General features: G+C 36.7%; 1 protein-coding gene and 1 pseudogene across 1 annotated transcript in view; one reads left to right on the top strand and one right to left on the bottom strand.

The window, feature by feature from the left end:
- CUNH8orf34 (chromosome unknown C8orf34 homolog) overlaps positions 1–18,718 on the bottom strand; it is a 377,054-nt gene that overhangs the window by 296,198 nt on the left and 62,138 nt on the right.
- On the top strand, positions 1,267–2,627 carry LOC141372870 (mesoderm posterior protein 2 pseudogene; annotated as a pseudogene).

Below are 18,718 nucleotides of genomic sequence, written 5' to 3'. Positions count from 1 at the left end.
TAGGGCCTGGAACTCTTCATAGCTCATAGATGGTACTGAATGAATGAATGGATTAATTAATTAATTCTTGGTTTACTGATCCCAGGTAAATATTAGTAATTAAAGTCCCTTAATGTCCTAATAAACAACAATTAAAGCATTCATAGATTTCTTAGCCCAGCAAAATACACTCTTCAAAATTCCTATATGAGAAAATGCTGTCATGATATCTCAGGTATATTTGCTGACATTTCTAACAGCCTAGAAATACACAGATTTATCTGAGTAGAGGTTAAACGGACTTTGTAGATGACAAGATTCCAAGGTGATCTCAAAGACATGGATAAAACAATTCAAGGTATCTCAAATGTGCAGATTGAACACAGAGTTGGAACTAAAAAGAGCAAAGGATTTCTAACACAAAAACACTGTGTGGCAAAATATTTATTGGACAAATGTGATTTTTTTTTTAATGTTCTGAAAAAGAAGCAAACAACCAGTTGGCACAGGTCTTCTTTATTTCTGTTTTTTAAGATCTCAACTATTAGTTATAACTAAAGAAATCATTCCTATACTGTGGTTAAAACAATGCAGGGTTCAATTAAACCCCAATTATACATCAGTGGAATGCAATTTAAAACACTTTGGATTTTGCTTCTGTAGAAAAGATGTATTTTATTCTATTTAAATTCACTGTATGTTACCAAAAAAAAATAGAAAAATAAATAGAAGAACCAACTAGATTACTCTTGTCACAGAAGGCCTGGGCACTCAGATAAAGCAAAATCAGGTCAGATAATAAGGCTTTAAAGCCATAGCAATTTCTATTCTGAAACCTCTGAAGATCTCATGCACTTCTTTTTACCTTTCAAATTAGATGGAAAGTTTCTGTGGGTATTTTCTTTCTTTTAAAATAAATTGAAGTGTTCCTGTATTGTCTTTAGACAATGTCTATAGTCATAATAAACCAAGTAATCACTGTTAAATTTTAAAAATATCATTAGTAACTAATTTTGGATATCCTTATATTCCATTAATGAATACATATTAACGACACAGGACAAATTCAGTCATAAATAAAATGAAAATAGTTTGCAATAGGGTATGTTGGGTACCTTGACTGTACAACAGTATAGCTTTAGATTATTGTGTTTATAAGAGAAATTATCCTGACTCTCACTCAATCCAGGTATCCACCAGCATTTGAACGTGAATAATTTTGAGGATTTGAACTGGACAGAAACCTCTTTTCCAGATGTGAAAATTTAAATCCTCAGATTTGCAAAGATGCTCTTGGTAATAAAAAGGTTGATTTCCACCACCACGACACCCCCCCCCGCCCAAAGATTTATATACACACAGACACAACTTTAGGGCAGATAGACTGGGGAAATGAGAGGGGAGTCGTGCAGCTAGAATGTTGGATTGGCCACAGAAACCCCACTGCTGAAAAGTTTCACAGGGATCATTCACATACGGCAAAAAGTACTCCAGAACAGCCACGGGTGTCAGGTAAGGAGGGTGAACTTCCGGGGAGGGAGAGGAGGCTTATCTACAATCCTTACCATCAGCGCAAGAGCTGTGACATGAAATTCCCTGGATGCTAGAACCTAACCAAGATGGAGACAATGCGGCTGGCTCTCCACACGACATCGGCCACCTGTGGACCGTGCTGGATGTCAGCTAACAGAGCCCGCAGACGAGCGCCGACAGCGCTGGCACCTGGGCCAAGCTCGAGACTTCCCGCTCTGCCGCGACGGCGGCTCTGCGCAGGCGCAGACACAAGCGCCAGCGCGCGATCTCCGACCGACCGGCGTCGTGGAGGTACCCACCCGCCTGCCCCGGAGCCCTAACAGCGCCCGAGCGCCTAGAGAGCAGAGTCCTTGAGTAACAACGCCTTTACTGCCCCGGGATGCAGTCACCTTCGCAACTTCCCCAAAGGAGAGCCACCGACGCCACTCGTTGGACTCCGCCCCAAGCCTGTCCCGGGATGTAGACCTCCCCGGAGTCCGGGAACCAGGACACGCCCTGAAGACGCCCCCTAACCCTGTGGCCCCGAGGCTGGCTGCAGTGTATCAGGGGATCCCTGTGTCTCCCGAGTCCTGCCCCTTGCCGTAAACCCACTCCTCCTGCCCCGCCCAACTTGCGCAAGACTCTAGCCTCAGACCCAAAGGGGATGCTGGAACCACCGTGTGGAGTTGCTCCCCAGCTCTGAGGACCAGGCACCGGACCCTGCCTTACAGCTCAATGACGAAAGCCCTCCCAGAGCTCAAGCCAACAGCTCAGTGGCTGCCCTGAACTTAGGCAAGATTTGGGGAGGACCCGCCTGGGCCTCTTCTACTAATGTCCTTGCCTGCCCCCTTTTCAGCCAGGAATCAGGCCTATAGTGTGGGGCGCCCTCTTCATCTGCTGCTTCAGTGACATTCAAGTCTTCCTTCAGCCAAGGATCCCTGAGAGATGTTGGCCGTGGGAACATAAAAATTGAAACAACAATGGAAGTCATAGCACTCCTGCCTTGGAACAAAAACATTTGCAGAAATTTTAGGCTAAGGACTTGGGGATTGATAAAATGTAGGTATTAATTTTAATGTGATCAATTTGCACTTACAAGCTTAAATTTGGGGCATTAAAGTTGCAAACAAAATATATTAACTGTCACCAATGGAGGATTTAATTCATACTTAACTAATATTAATAATATTACTAATGTAAATGAAATGCAATAGAAGACAGGATAAGGTAGTGATTAGACACCAAAGCTTTGAAATCAGAGGGACACTTTTTAAAATCATCTTCTACTTACTAGCTGTAAGACTCTGGGCAAGACCATCACTTTAAAATTCAATAGGACCATCTACTAAATGTGAATGATACTACTTACATCATAGAGTGGCCAGGAGGATTAAATAAAAAGATTGCAAAGCACTCATAAAGTGCTTGGAATATATGTGGCCTACTATAACAGGCTGTCTACATTTCCTTCTAAGGCTGGGAACTGTTTCCCAAAATCTCCTTTATATGATCTGGGTTACAGTTTCCTACTGTGAGGAATTCAGAGGAGACTCGGAAAGAGCACAGAGAGGCAGAAGAAATTCTCCAGAGTTAACTGCAGGCAGATGTGAGGGTAGATGAAGAAGTCACAGCAGTTTCCCAGCAAATTTGTGAAAACCGCTGCAGACTGGGATAGCTGTGGGAGATCTGCAAAGGTACTGGAGAACTGCAGCAGCTTCCAGGCAAGCATTTGAGAGCCACTTACTTCTGTGCTCTGGGCGGAGACCTTCAGGGTCAGCTCCTCCTGCCTTTGGCGACAGCCCCACAACCTTCAGCAGCATTTCCCTGGCCTGTGTGTCCCACCTTCTAACTCACCATCATATAAACTGGTTTGTTTTAAACCCTATATGACCCAGATACATCTGTTTTCCTGACTGAACCCGTAATGATCCACCCAAAAGAAGTGTTACGTTATATTTTCATGTTTACTATTACTTTTATATATTTACATAATATTTTATATATTTATGTTTATTATTACTACTATCACATTACCATTTTTATCACATTTTATAGCATAAATTTTTTGATGCTATAAATGCATACTGCATCTTTTTATTGGCTTTATTTTTCTGGTTATAAAACTAAGAGATGTCCTCTTAATATAGTTTATTACCAACTACAGTCTTTAACTTCATAAATATACTATATATTTAGACAGTCCTCTGCATTAATATCTGTTTCCTTGTTAATTATAATTTTGTTACTGGTACCAATTCAAATATATTAATTTTAAAAATACACATAGGAAGATAACATTCTTTTTAAAAATTTTGAAAAACAATTTAAAGAACCATTAAGTAATTACTGAATGAAGATTTATATTACATAACATGTAAGGACTAATAGAATTTAGGGCTATTATTGCTAATAATAGGCAACCATGTACTATATGTAACATTAGCACAATTAATGAGCTGGAGAATGGATACTAATTAAATAACAATGATGAGTGTCTCAAAATACATTTTAATGTCCACTAGATAAAAGCAAAACTATGAATGAGGATGTAGCTCATCATAGAGTCATTATTAAAACTGGAAGAGTAATCAGTCAATAGTAGAAATTATTTTAATAAAAGATCATTTCATTTAATGAAAGCTAAGGGACTCCTTAGTTTAAAAAAACAAACAGAAAAAGCACATATGTACACACAAACACCAAATTTTACATAACATTCCTGGTGTTTACCCATCCACAGGCTGACCCTCCGAGGTTCTAGGTTAAGAACCCTTGTTCTGGGTCCCACAATGTACAGATAGCATGGGATTCTGCCCCCAAATTACTTACCTAATTACTTCCTTAGGAGTAAGTTACTTTGTACTTCATTACCCTAAGAGGTAAGTACTACTTTTGTTCCTCTTAACCTCAGGAGAAAGTTATCAAGAAACAAATTTAAAGCCAGTTCTAAAATCTCAGGACTTTCTAGTCTTTTTGTTAAAGCAATAAACATGCAGGACAATTACAGTCAATAATGGAGGTGGTGTCAATCAGATATATTTCTTACTCAACATCTATAATTATCTTAAATATTAATTGCATATGGCACATTATCATTTGTAGAATGTTGTTTTAGTTCAAAACTGTATTAAGATCTGATCACTGAATTAATTCTAAATCTGCACGTTTCAATTTTCTGTTTTTAATTAGATCTCTTAAAAATTTGCATTTGAAATCTCAACCTTCTGAATGCCCACCCCACCCCCACCACCCAGCTATATGTCATAAATAGGCAGGTAATGGACATTGGGTTATCAACAAATATATGAGAGAACTCTACTTAAAATTCAGTTGTCCCAGGAACACTTTTTTCTGAAACATTTTTTTAAGACTTATTTATTTATTTATTTATTTGAGAGAGAGCAGGAGAGGGGGGAGGGAGAGGAGAAGAATCTCAGGCAGACTCCATGCTGAACACAGAGCCCCACATGGGGCTCGATCTAATGACCCTGAGATCATGACCTGAGCCAAAACCAGGAATCATATGCTTAACCGACTGAGCCACCCAGGCGCCCCTGAAACAACATTATTTTAAATCGATGTCACCAATGCCAGTTGGTTGAATTTTACTTGGTTTCTACCCACACCAGAACCCATGCTTTCCTTTCTCTCCTTCCACTTTTCTGAATGGAAGTAGAACAAGGGGGATTTTTTTTTTCTGCCTTAAGCTCTGTTCTGAGTTTCGGCTTTGGCCAGGAATGAGTGCCAATGCATCATCTAGGTTTCCATGCACATGTGAGAAGGGGACAGACATCTGTTTGGATGTTTTTCTGTACTCTATTCAGAGAACTCAAATTATCTGCTGGTTATTCAACCTTCCTGCATCTCAGAACCATGCCCACACCTGCCCTAAACTCACTTCCCTCATTCCCAATTAAAACTGAGATTTCATTGGAACAGTGATCTCAACAGAAAAGGAAGCAAAGTGAATAGCAATAAGTAAAATATCAGTTATTTATTGCACTCAATATGCACAAGTATCAAGTATTTTATATAGATTTAATCATTCACTGTAAATTAAAGGCTTGCATACAAGATGCACAATCCAACTGGTATGTGCTTGTTAAATCCTTGCTTATTTCTGGTTACCTGCCCCTCACCAACAACCTATCAATGCAAACCATCACAGTCACACACCCACCCACAACAATATAAGCCTAGGGAAAAGAAAATTTGCACTCCTCTTCTGAAAGGCTCTTGGCCCTTTTCAAATATAATCTAATATAAAATTAGGATTATAATCCTCATTTATAATTAGAAAAGGCATCTAATTAGCCCTGCTGTATATTATGGAATATAATCTAGATAATCTAGGGAAAGCAAAAACTAAGTTGTTCTATAATAAAAATTAAGAATAATGAAATTACCACAATTAAAATGAACAATTCTAAATCTAAAGCTAAGTCACTGACACTGAATCCTCCCTGCTTTTAATAATATAGGCAAATAATAAGTAAATCTAACCAGTAGAACTACTGAATGATGACCAGTGATAAAATATTTATCTAATGCCTACTAATCTTTCCTCTAATACAGAAATGTCTTTTCAGATTAAATTATTTAGAATATTTAGTATTTTAGTATATTTAATATTCACTTTAGAAAATCTTCATATAAAAGTACAAGCTTATAATTAAATTTCCAGGCAAATGTCAAGGTCCCCAGTGAAAAATATTAACATACTCTATGAAAATACTTTCAGTTAGGGAATTATATTGTTCAGCATAAAAGTCTATCAAAACAATTTATCTGGTGTTAGGAATTTCCAGAGTCTTACTTGAAAATACCACTGTAGGACTAAAATATGGGTGATACTTAGTGAAACACTTCAAAACTCAAAGAAATTATTTAAATCAACCCATGATGGAAGTAGCAGATGTATATAGAAATTACCATAAGAAGGATGTCTCTCAGTTGAGTATGAATTAATTTGTTTTAGACTTTTATCATTTGTAAAGAATATGTAACTAAAACAAAGTGCTCAGCATGACAGAATAATCAGGAAATTTCATAGTGCATGTCCAGCACTTCCCCTTAGAACTAATGATCTAAGGAAAGGATGTACACATTTCTGTCTCTATGGCAAGTATAGCTTCAAACTGGTGATGGGTATATTGGACTATCATAGGTAAACACTGCTACATAGTGAGTACATATTCTAACTGCATGCACCCCAAAAAGTCATAAAATCAAGTGGCCATATATACACGGTCTATTTCTAGAACCTACATTCTCTTTCATTAATCTATTTGCCAATCTTATGTAAGACCATTGTTAAAATATCTTAATGACTATGGCCATACAGTAAATTCTGATAGCTTGAGGAAAAATTCTTCTTATCTTGTATCAATCACTTTTCTACTTATTTTGTCAAAACTGTTCATTTTTTTTCTTCTCTGCATTAACTGAAATTTCTTCTACTTTTCCCTCTGTTAGTCTGAAAGTCATACATACTTTTAATATTCTTTTAGTGCTTATCCAGAGATTATAAATTAATACTGACTTATGTACATTAAGTATTCATTGGTCCTTTTCCCTCATCTCAGATTTTGCAAGGAACTTAAAATACTTTAATTCCACTTGTCACACCTGGCATTAGCATACATTTATATGTATCTACATATTTACTATTCTTATTGCTCTATTTCTTCCTTCACCTCCAACCATCCATCTGGGATCATTCTCAGCAGCATAAGGAATACCTTTTATTTTAGTAGTGACAAATTCTGTGTTTTGTTTTGTACAGCAATTTTTTTTTTTTAGACCTGAAGATATTTTCACTGTATCTCACTATATATTGGGATTACTTTCTTCCTGTTTTCTTTTGTTTCCATTATTATTTTTGAGAATTCAGCCACATTTCTTTTTTAAAGAAAATTTGAATTTTTCTACGGATGTTTTTAATATTTTCTCTTCTTTTTATTTTTTATTTATTTGCAGTTTTTTAAGAGACTTTTTTATTTTGAAACAACTATAAATTCACAGGAAGTTGCAAAGATATGTACAAAAGGTCTCATGTACTCTTCACCCAGCTTGCCTCATGCAAAACTATACAGCATATCAAAACTAGGAAATTAACATTACATTCACCAGTTTACATGCAGTGTGTGCATGTAGCTCTACACAATCGTATCACATGTGTAGATACTTAACTGCACCATTATCACAAGACTTCCTCTTGCTATCACCGTATAGTCATACCCACCCACTCCCTGCTCCATACCTAAGCCCTGGCAACCACTATTCTATTTTTCATTTCTATTATCATGTTATTTCACAATGTTATTATATAACAGGGATCATAAAATATATCTCCTTTTGAAATTTACTTTTACACTCAGCATAATTTCCTTGACATTCATTCAAGTTGTGTTGATATGCACAATAAACAATAAACAATAGTTTATTCCTTCTTATTGCTGAGTGTTATTCCATGACATGGATGTACTATAATGTGTTTAACCATTCATTTATAACTATCAATAATCATTGAAGGACATTTAGTTAATCCCAGGTTTGTTTGTTTGTTTTTTTAAGATTTTATTTATTTGACAGAGAGAGACAACGAGAGAAGGAACACAAGCAGGGGGAGTAGTGGGAGAGGGAGAAGCAAGCTTTCCACTGGGCAGGGAGCCCGATGTGGGGCTCGATCCCAGGACCCGGGGATCATGACCTGAGTCAAAGGCAGACGCTTAATGACTGAGCCACCCAGGTGCCCCGTTAGTCCAGGTTTTAACTATTATGAATAATGTTACCACAAACATGCATGCATAGGCTTCTGTGTGAACATACATTTTCATCTCTCTGGGATAAATGCCTAAGAATGTTATTGCTGGGTTATAATGCTAAGGCCATTCTTAGTTTTAAAAGGAACTGCTAAGCCATTTTTAAAGATTCAATTTTACTTTCACAACAGCAATATATGAGTAATTTTAATCATTCTTGTAGTTTTATAGTGATATCTCATTTTATAGTGATAATTGCATAGTAGCTATACCAGTTTACTTCCCACCAACAGTGTAAAAGGGCTCCCTTTTCTTCCCATTCTCACCAACACTTATTATCTCTCTTGTGTTTTGACAATAGCCCTTCTAGGAGGTGTGAGGTAATACCTCATTGTGGTTTTCATTTGCAGTTCCCTGATGATTAGTAACACTGATCGTCTTTTCATGTACCCTTTGTCCATTTGTATGTCTTTTTTTTTTTTTGCAAAAATGTCTGTTCAGATGATCTCTCCATTTTTAATCATGTTTGTTTTTGCTATTGAGTTGTATGAGTTCCTTATATTTTGGATATTAACTCTTTAACAGTTATATGGTTTGCGAACATTTTCCCCATTCCATATGTTGCCTTTGATTATTTCTCTTGCCATGCAGAGCTTTTTAGTTTAAAGTATACCCAACCTTTTTATTTTTGCTTTAATTGCTTGTGCTTTGATTTTATAAACAAAAACTGCTGCCAAGATTGATGTTAAGGAGCTTTTCCCTGTTTTCTCCTAGGACTTTTATAACTTCAAACCTTATAATTAAATCTTTAATCCGTTTCAAGCTAAATTTTATGAGTGGTGGAAGACAAGGATGCAATTTTATTCTTCTCCATATGAATAACCAGTTTTCCCAACACTTTTTTGAAAAGACTATCATTTCCCCACTGAGTATTCTTGACTCCCTTATCAAATATTAGTTAACCATATATGCACGGGTTTATTTCTGTGCTCTCTATTCTATTCCATTGATTTATGTGTCTGTTTCCATGCTAATAGGATACTGTTTTGATTTCTATAGCTTTGTAGTATAAAATATGCAATCAGGAATTGTACTACCTACAGCTTCATTCTTCTTACTCAAGATTGCTTTATCTATTTGGGGTTTCTTATGGTTTTATACAAATTGTGGGATTTTTTTTCTATTTCTGTGAAAAATCAGAATTTTGATAGGAACTGTATTGAATCTATTGAGGCTTTTAGCAGTGTAGACATTTTAACAATATTAATTCTTCTAATCCATGAACATAGTATATATTTCCATTTATTGGTGTCTTCTTCAATTTCCTTCATTGAAATCTTATAGTTTTCAGTGTACAGATCTTTCACCCGCTTAGTTGTTATTCCTATATATTTTACTTTTATGTATTGTAAAGGAGATTTTTATTTCTTTTTCAGACAGTTCGTTGTTAGTGTATAGGAATGCAACTGCTTTTTGTATATTGATTTGTATCCTGGAACTTTACTAAATTCATTTATTAACTCCAAAAGTTTTTTGGCGGAGTCTTTAGGATTTTCTATACATAACATCATGTCATCTGCAAATAGAAACAATTTTACTTCTTTCTTTCTTATTTGGATGCCTTTTCTTTCTTTTTCTTGACTAACTGTTCTAGTTGGGACTTTCAGTACTCTGTTGAATAAGAGTGATAAGAGTAGGCACCCTTGTCTTGTTTGTGATTTTAGAGAAAAAGCATTTAGCTTTCCACCATTGAATATAATGTTAGCTGTGGACTTGCCATATATGACCTTTATTTTATGTTCCTTCTATACCCAATTTGTTGAAAGTTTTTATCATGAAAGTGTGTTGAAATTTTGCCAAATGCTTTTCCTGCCTCTACTGGGAGGATCATGCGATTTTTTCCTTAATTCTGTTAATGTGGTATATCATGTTTATTGATCTGCATATGTTAAACCATCCTTACAACTCAGGGATAAATCCAACTTGATCATGGTTTATAATCTTTTCAATGTGCTTTTGAATTGAGTTTGCTAGTAATTTGTTGATAATCTTTGCATCTATATTGATCAAGGATATTGGCCTGTAATTTTCTTTTCTTATAGTGTTCTTATCTGGCTTTGGTATCAGGGTAAGCTAGCCTCCTAAAGTGAGTTCGGGGGTATTCCCTCCTCTTTAGTTTTTTGGAAAAGTTTGAGAAGGACTGGCAAACATTCTTTAAATGTTTGATAAAAATCACCAACATCTCTTTCATTTATAATTCTTTTATTGAGTCCTCTTTTTTTCCCATTGGTTAATCTAGGTAAAGGTTTGTCAATTGTGTTTATCTTTTCAAAAACCAGCTCTCAGTTTCATTGATTTTTTTTCTATTGTCTTTCTGGTCTCTATTTTATTTCTGCTCTAATCTTTTTTTATTTTCTCTGCTAACTTTGGGTTTAGTTTTTTCTTTCCCCCCCCCTAACTCTTGTAGTATAAAGTTAGGTTATTTGAGATTTTTCTATTTTCTTAATGTATTCATTTATCATCCCTTCATTTTCAGCCTATATGTGTTCCTAAAACTAAAGTGATTCTTTGGTATGCAGCATATAATTGGAGCTTGTTTTTAATCCATTCAGGCACTCTGTGTCTTTTTATTGGAGTATTTAGTCCATTTAAATTTGATGTAATTATAGATAGGTAAAGATTTATTATTACCATTTTGTTAATTGTCTTCTTTTTGTTGTTCCTTTATTCCTTTCTTCTCTCTTGTTGTTTTCCTTTGTGATTTATTTTCCGTAGCAATATACTTGAATTCCTTTCTCTATAGATAAATATAACAGTCTACTTTAAGCTGATAACAAGCAACCTTCAATTGCATTAAAAAACTCTACATTCACAATTAAAAAGTCTACACTTTTACTCACCTCCCTCACATTTTATGTTGTGGATGTCACACTTCACACCTTTTTATACTGTGCACCATTTACAAATTATTATAGCTATAGTTATTTTTAATAATGTTTTTAACAATTATGCTAGAGATAAAACTGATTTTCACACCACCATTATAGTTTTACGGTATTCCGGATTTGACTATTTACTTTATCAATGAGTTTTATACTTTTGTTTTCATGTTGTTACTTAGCATCCTTTCATTTCAGTTTGAGGAGCTCCCTTTAGCATTTCTTGTAACACTGGTCTAGTGGTAATGAACTCCCTTAGCTTTTGTCTGGAAATGTCTTTATCTTCCCATTTCTGAAGGATAGTTTTGTCAGACATAGTATTCTTTGCTGGCAGTTTTTTTTTTTTTTTTCCTTTTAGCACTTCAGATACATAATCCCTTCTCTCTTGGCCTGCAAAATTTCTGTAGAGAAATTTGCTGATAGCTTTATGGGTGTTCATTTGTATGTGATGAGTCATTTATCTCCTGAGACTTCAAAATTCTTTTGTGTTTGACTTTTAACATTTTGATTATAATATGTCTTAGAGTAATCTGTGTTGGAATGATTTTGCTTAAGGTCCTTTGAGCTTCCTATGCCTGAGTGTCCTTATCTCTCCCATGATTTGGAAAGTTTTTAACTATTATTGCTTATAATAAGCTTTCTTCCCTTTTCTCCATGTGAATATTCCATTTTTGGTGTCCTATACCTCATGTAGGCTTTCTTAACTCCTTTTCATTCTTTCTTTTCTGTTTTCAACTCTGTCATTATATTTTTCATCTTCAGAATGTCTGTCTGGTTTTTTTTTTATGGTTCCTTTTTATTAAACTTCTTGTATTGTTCATACATTCTTTTCCTGATTTTTATGTGTGTTCTCTTATATTTCATTGAGTTTAAGATGATTATTTTGAAATTTTTAGGCAAATCACAGATCTCCATTTCACTGGGGTAGGTTATCAGAGCTTTATTGGTTTTCTGTGGTTGTGTCAGACCTGCCCAATTCTTCATGATCCATGTAACGATAGCCTTGCATTGGTGTCTGTGTATCTGAAGAGCAAACACCTCTTCCAGTCTTTGAAGACTGGTTTTGGCAGGTAGACCTTCTTCTGTCAATTCCCCAGACTGATAGGTTTACTTCCAGAATTTCAGGGTTACAGCTGGTTTAAAGCTGTCACTGGGACTATGGTGGGGCCCGTGTCAGTGGTCTTGTTATCAGGGGCTTAGGTAGGCATAGATCTTCTCTGGTCTCTGTGTGAGTGGGACTGCCTCCTATACCTTTCTCAGTAGGATGGTGCTGTGGAAACGGTCTGGATCAGGTTCCTTAGTTGGGTCTTCAGGTAGTGGGCCTATTGCCGGGTGTGCAGATGGCTGTGTCCCACCAGATTCATAGCAGAGCTCCTCCCTGGTCACTGGATGGGTCCCTAGGTAGAAGGATGGCCCTGGATCATGGCCGTGAGGGACAAGAACCAAGCTCTAGGACTGCTTCAGGTTCCACAGCTAAAACTAAGGTCTGTGTATCCAATTCTGAAGGCACAGATAGGTATGTCTCCTGCCAGGTCCCAGGACATGCTTGATTGCTCCCTGACCACAGCTGGAGAGACTGAAGTTGATTATAGGGCCATTTCAGGATCTCCTGAAGCACAGACATTAGTGACTCCTGCCTGATCCCTCTGCCAACCAGACTACTGGAAAATTATGGCTATGACGGGATAGAGCCAAATATAGGGCCCTTTGTGGATCTTGGAGGGCACAGACAGAAGTAGCTCCTGCTGGGTCCCTGTGCCAGAGGACTATTCACAGCATGCAGGTGAAATGGACAGTTACAGGGCCCTTCTAAAATCTAGAGTCTGACTCATTTTAATAGGCTTATCTCCAGGAGCTCCCAGACCACACCAAAGAGAAGCTGCAGCTGGTTTATGGGCTTCAGCATCTACAGCCAGGACTGAGGTCTGTATGCCTAGTACCCAATGCATGTGTAAGCATGACTCTTCCTGGGTTCCTTGGTCCATGGTACTGGTGACAGGATTAAGGCCAAATGGGGTTGTTGTGAATACTCAGAGGGTACCTAGTTATTTGTAGGGCTGTAGCTGGGATCAGGATTGGTGAGTCAGCTACCTGGGTGTAAGGCTGCCTTCACAAAATGGTTCTTCATCTTGGACCACATAAAAATTTCACAGTCTCCTACCAGATCCCAAATCTACCTCAAAGGCACTTTTGTCTATGGATGGATGTCCAATTATTGTTGCTGAGAAGGGGATCTGAATGGAGGACATCTTATTTATCTATCTTCCTAATACCACTCCTGTAGTTGTTAGATCATTTTTATGACAGCTGTTTTAAAATCCCTATCTGTTGACAAGGGAGCTAAAAATATTCAATGGAAAAAAAAGTCTTTTCAATAAATGGTGCTAGGATAACTGGATATTCACATGAATGAAACTGGACCCATAACTTATACCACTCACAAAAATTAACTCAAAATGGATCAAAAATTTATATGTAAGACCTGAGATCATAAAACTCGAAGAAAACATAGGAGTAAAGCTCCTTGACATGGGTTGTGGAAACAGTATTTTGGATATGACACCTAAGCCACTAGTAACAAAATCAAAAATAAACAAATGGGAATACATCAAACAAAAAGCTTCTGCACAGCAAAGGAAACCACTAACAAAGTAAAAAGAAAACCTAATGAATGGGGAAAAATATCTGCAAACCATATACCTGATAATGGGTTAATACCCAAAATATATAAAGAGCTTATACAACTCAACAGCAAAAAAACAAATAACTCAATTTAAAAATGGGCAAAGGCTTGAATAGACATTTCTCCAAAAAAGATACACAAAAGGCAACAGATACACGAAAAGATGCTCATCAATACCAGTCATTAGGGAAATGAAAACTAAAATCAGAATGACATATCATCTCATGCCTGTTTGAATGGCCATCAACAAAAAGAGATAACAAATGCTGGTATGAATGTGAAGAAAAGCAAACCCTTGTGCACTGTTGGTGGGATGTAAATTGGTACAGCTGCTATGGGAAACAGTATGGAGGATCCTCAAAAACTTAAGAATGGAATTACCATATGATCCAACAATTCCACTTCTATATATCCAAAGGATATGAAAACACTATGTTCACAGCAGCATTGTTTACAATATTTACAATATTACAATTATTTACAATAGCCAAGACAACAGAAACAACCTAAGTGTCCAGCAATAGATGAATGGATAAACAAGTTGTGGTACGTATATATACAGAATAGAGTAGCATTCAGTCATAAAGAATACAGAAATCCTACCATTTGCAACAACATGGATGGGCCTTGAAGACATTATACTAAGTGAAGTAAGTCTGACATAGAAAGACAAATACTGTATGACCTCACTTATATATGGAATCTTACAAAAGAAAAAAAATTACAGAAAAGATCAGATTGTGGTTACTAGAGGTGGAGGGTGGGGGAAAGGGAAATCATAAGAAGGCTGTCAAAAGGTACAAACTTCCAGTTATAAGATAAATAAGTACTAGGGATGTAATGTACAACATAATGGTTATAGCTAATACTGCTTTATGATATATACAGAAGTTGTTAGGAGAATAAATCCTATGAGTTCTCATCACAAGGAGAATGTTTTTTCCTTTCATTTTATTATATCTATATGAGAAAATGGATGTTAGCTGAATCTATTGTGGTAACCATTTCACAACATACATAAATCAAACCATCAAGCTATCTGCCTTAAACTTATACAGCGACATATGTCAATTATTTCTCAATAAATCTGGAAAAAAAAAAACAATCCTTGTCTGGTAGTTCCAACATCCAGTTCTTCTTGATATTAGCTTCAGTTGATTAGTCTTTCCTCATTCAAATGTGGTTTTCCTGGTACTAGGTTTGGCAAGTGATTTTATATATAATGACATTTATATATAATCCAGGACATTCTGTTTAATACATTAGGAGACTCTTGATCCTATTTACCAATATCCTATCATTTAACATGCAGTCATACTGTTTAGGTTTAGCAGGTGGGTTCTGCCCTACTTTTGTGGGCTTTTGTTTAAAAGACAGCTTAACACATGCAGAAGAATGAAACTGGACCATTTCCTTATACCACACACAAAAATACTCAAAATGGATGAAAGACCTAAATGTGAGACAGGAATCCATCAAAATCCTAGAGGAGAACACAGGCAGCAACCTCTTCGACCTCAGCCGCAGCAACTTCTTCCTAGAAATATCACCAAAGGCAAGGGAAGCAAGGGCAAAAATGAACTACTGGGACTTCATCAAGATAAAAAGCTTTTGCACAGCAAAGGAAACAGTCCACAAAACCAAAAGACAGCCAACAGAATGGGATAAGATATTTGCAAATGACATATCAGATAAAGGGCTAGTATCCAAAATCTATAAAGAACTTATCAAACTCAACACCCAAAGAACAAAGAATCCAATCAAGAAATGGGCAGAAGATATGAACAGACATTCTTCCAAAGAAGACATCCAAATGGCCAACAGACACATGAAAAAGTGCTCGACATCGCTTTGCATCAGGGAAATCCAAATCAAAACCTCAATGAGATACCACTTCACACCAGTCAGAATGGCTAAAATGAACAAGTTAGGAAACAATAGATGTTGGCGAGGATGCAGAGAAAGGGGAACCCTCTTACACTGTTGGTGGGAATGCAAGCTGGTATAGCCACTCTGGAAAACAGTATGGAGGTTCCTCAAAAAGTTGAAAATAGAGCTACCCTACGACCCAGCAATTGCACTACTGGGTATTTACCCCAAAGATATAAATGTAGTGATCCACAGGGGTACGTGCACCCCAATGTTTATAGCAGCAATGTCCACAATAGACAAACTATGGAAAAAGCCAAGATGTCCATCGACAGATGAATGGATAAAGATGTGGTACATATATACACCATGGAATATTATGCAGCCATCAAAAAAAACCCAAAATCTTGCCATTTGCAACAACACGGATGGAACTAGAGGGTATTATGTTAAGCGAAATAAGTCAATCAGAGAAAGACAAGTATCATATGATCTCACTGATATGAGGAATTCTTAATCTCAGGAAACAAACTGAGGGTTGCTAGAGTGGTGGGGGGTGGGAGGGATGGGGTGGCTGGGTGATAGACATTGGGGAGGGTATGTGCTATGGTGAGCACTGTGAATTGTGTAAGATTGATGAATCACAGACCTGACCTCTGAAACAAATAATACATGATGTTAAAAAAAAAAAAAAAAAGAAGATAGTAGGAAGGCAAAAATGAAGGGGGGGGAATCGGAGGGGGAGACAAACCATGAGAGACTATGGATTCTGAGAAACAAACTGAGGGTTCTAGAGGGGAGGGGGGTGGGGGGATGGATTAGCTAGTGATGGGTATTTAAAAAAAGGGGGGGGAAAGCTTAATGTTTGGAGCCCTTGCAATGTTTATTTTAGTCTGATTTGTTCTTGTAGCACTGCAGGAACTCCTGCTCAATCCTGGTGTTGCAATCAGTAGAAGCTAAGATTCTTTCCTAAGCTGATTGGTATCAATGGGTGATCATGGTCAGGGGCTAAGCAAGAAGCCTCTGGCCCTTGTTGTTCTTACTCCATTCATTAGAAAGCAGGTGAACAGGACTGTAGGTGAATGGAACTGCCTGCTGGTGTGCCAACTTGCAGAGCCAGGACTAGGTCAGCCTACAGCTTTGCCACCGCCACTGTGGAAACATGAGACAATCCACTAGCTCTCTAATTGTGTACAAGGGACTAGAATGGCCTAGAGCTTTGATGATGCCACTGCTGACAGATCAAACTGCACAGAGGTGCCTCAGTTGTACACTGATTTCTGTTGGGGGTTCCTGGTCAACCTCTTAATGGCCTCTAAGAAAAGACCAATGCTCTCAGGGTAAAAGTAACCCCAAACACATGGCTTACCACCCTGAATTTTCATCTTCTCCTTGATCTTGGCCCAGTCATCTTCCACTAATTTGTTAGCTTTTTGAGGCTCTCAAAAAGATGTTTTCTATATTTTGACCAATTATTCCAGGTTTCCTTAGTTGAATGCTTGGTCTAAATTATCTAGTACACCATACTAAGCTCTTTCAATGTTATTTATAAAAATGTGTTCAAGAACAACATATGTTCTTATTCCTTCCTCTCTCATAAAAGTAACATATTTTGCATACCTCACTCTTTCATTTAATAGCATATCAGCACACGGAAAAAATCATCTGTATAATATTCCACTGGGTGTACAAAGTTTATTTAAGCAGTGCCTTGAGAGATCAGGGTTAATTTCAATGTTCTGCTAAGACAAACTGCAATAATATGTGGTCCATTTTGTACATGTGCTAATATATCTATGGAATAAGTTCCAAAGAGATTTAAAAGTAAACTTAAAATTTAATTTGAAAAAAAGTATATGGAAACTCTCTGTACTTACTATTAAAATTTTCTAAAAACCTGTACATGTTCTAAGAAATCAGGTACTTTTTTAGTCTATTAATAAAATAAAATCTATTACTTTAAAAATAATAGTCTATTGGGATACCTGCATGGCTCTGTCAGTTGAGCATCTGCCTTTGGCTCAGGTCATGATCTCAGGGTCCTGGGATCTGGACATCCGCCTCAAGCTCCCTGCTTAGCGGGGAATCTGCTTCTCCCTCTGTACCCCCCCAAGCTAGTTCTCTCTATCAAATAAATAAAAAAATGTTTTAAAAAATAAAAATAATAATAGTTTATTAACTTTGAAAATTCTAATTAGAAATAATTAAAAAATGGCAGTTGGATTCTCTAACAGGAGCTCAAGAATTACTATGTATACTAAGTCTTTATATGAACAGTAGTTTTAATAGCAGTTGCTAAGAACTATGAGCCATTTTTATCAAGAGTGGAACTGCTCCCATATGGTACCTAAATCTTTCCTCCATCTTTCCCTTCTCCCATGTCTTACGACGTCAGCTCTGAGGAAAGCAATAATATAATACTTAAGGAACACAATAGAAAGTTTATAAATAACTGTTTTTGAAATTGATGTTAACAAATACAACACAAGTAATAGTCATAACATTATTCTAAAATATTCATTCACTCAATAAATATTTACTGATCACCTGATATGTGCCAGTCTCTTTTTGAGATACTTGGAATACAGAAGTGAACAAAACAAACAAAATCTCTGTTCTCAGGGAATTTACATTATAGTGGTAGGGAGAAGACAATGAATAAAATAAATACACAAATTATATAACATATTGATAGGTGATGAGTACTATGGTCAGAAATAAAGCAGGGAAAGGGAGGGGTCAGGTATCCCATAAATGGGAATGGTTTAACAATTTTACCCAGAAAAATGTCATAAATTAATTCATTTTTAACCAGCTAGGGGAGTTGTTTAAAGATTATTTGCGACCTTAACATTATTCTTTCTACTAAGAACCCAAAAGTTAAAATACCACCCTCCAATCATACATCCTGGTTAAGAATGAAGAAAGAAAAAAATTACCTGCAAGGCACAGTCCTAGGTGTTTAAGACATG

The sequence above is a fragment of the Callorhinus ursinus genome, unplaced genomic scaffold, assembly GCF_003265705.2.
Source record: "Callorhinus ursinus isolate GAN/ISIS: 27379988/994484 unplaced genomic scaffold, GSC_fseal_2.0 scaffold5, whole genome shotgun sequence".
Taxonomy (NCBI): Eukaryota; Metazoa; Chordata; class Mammalia; order Carnivora; family Otariidae; genus Callorhinus; species Callorhinus ursinus.
Note: the sequence above shows the minus strand (reverse complement) of the source record. Positions and strands in the feature narration are given on the sequence as shown.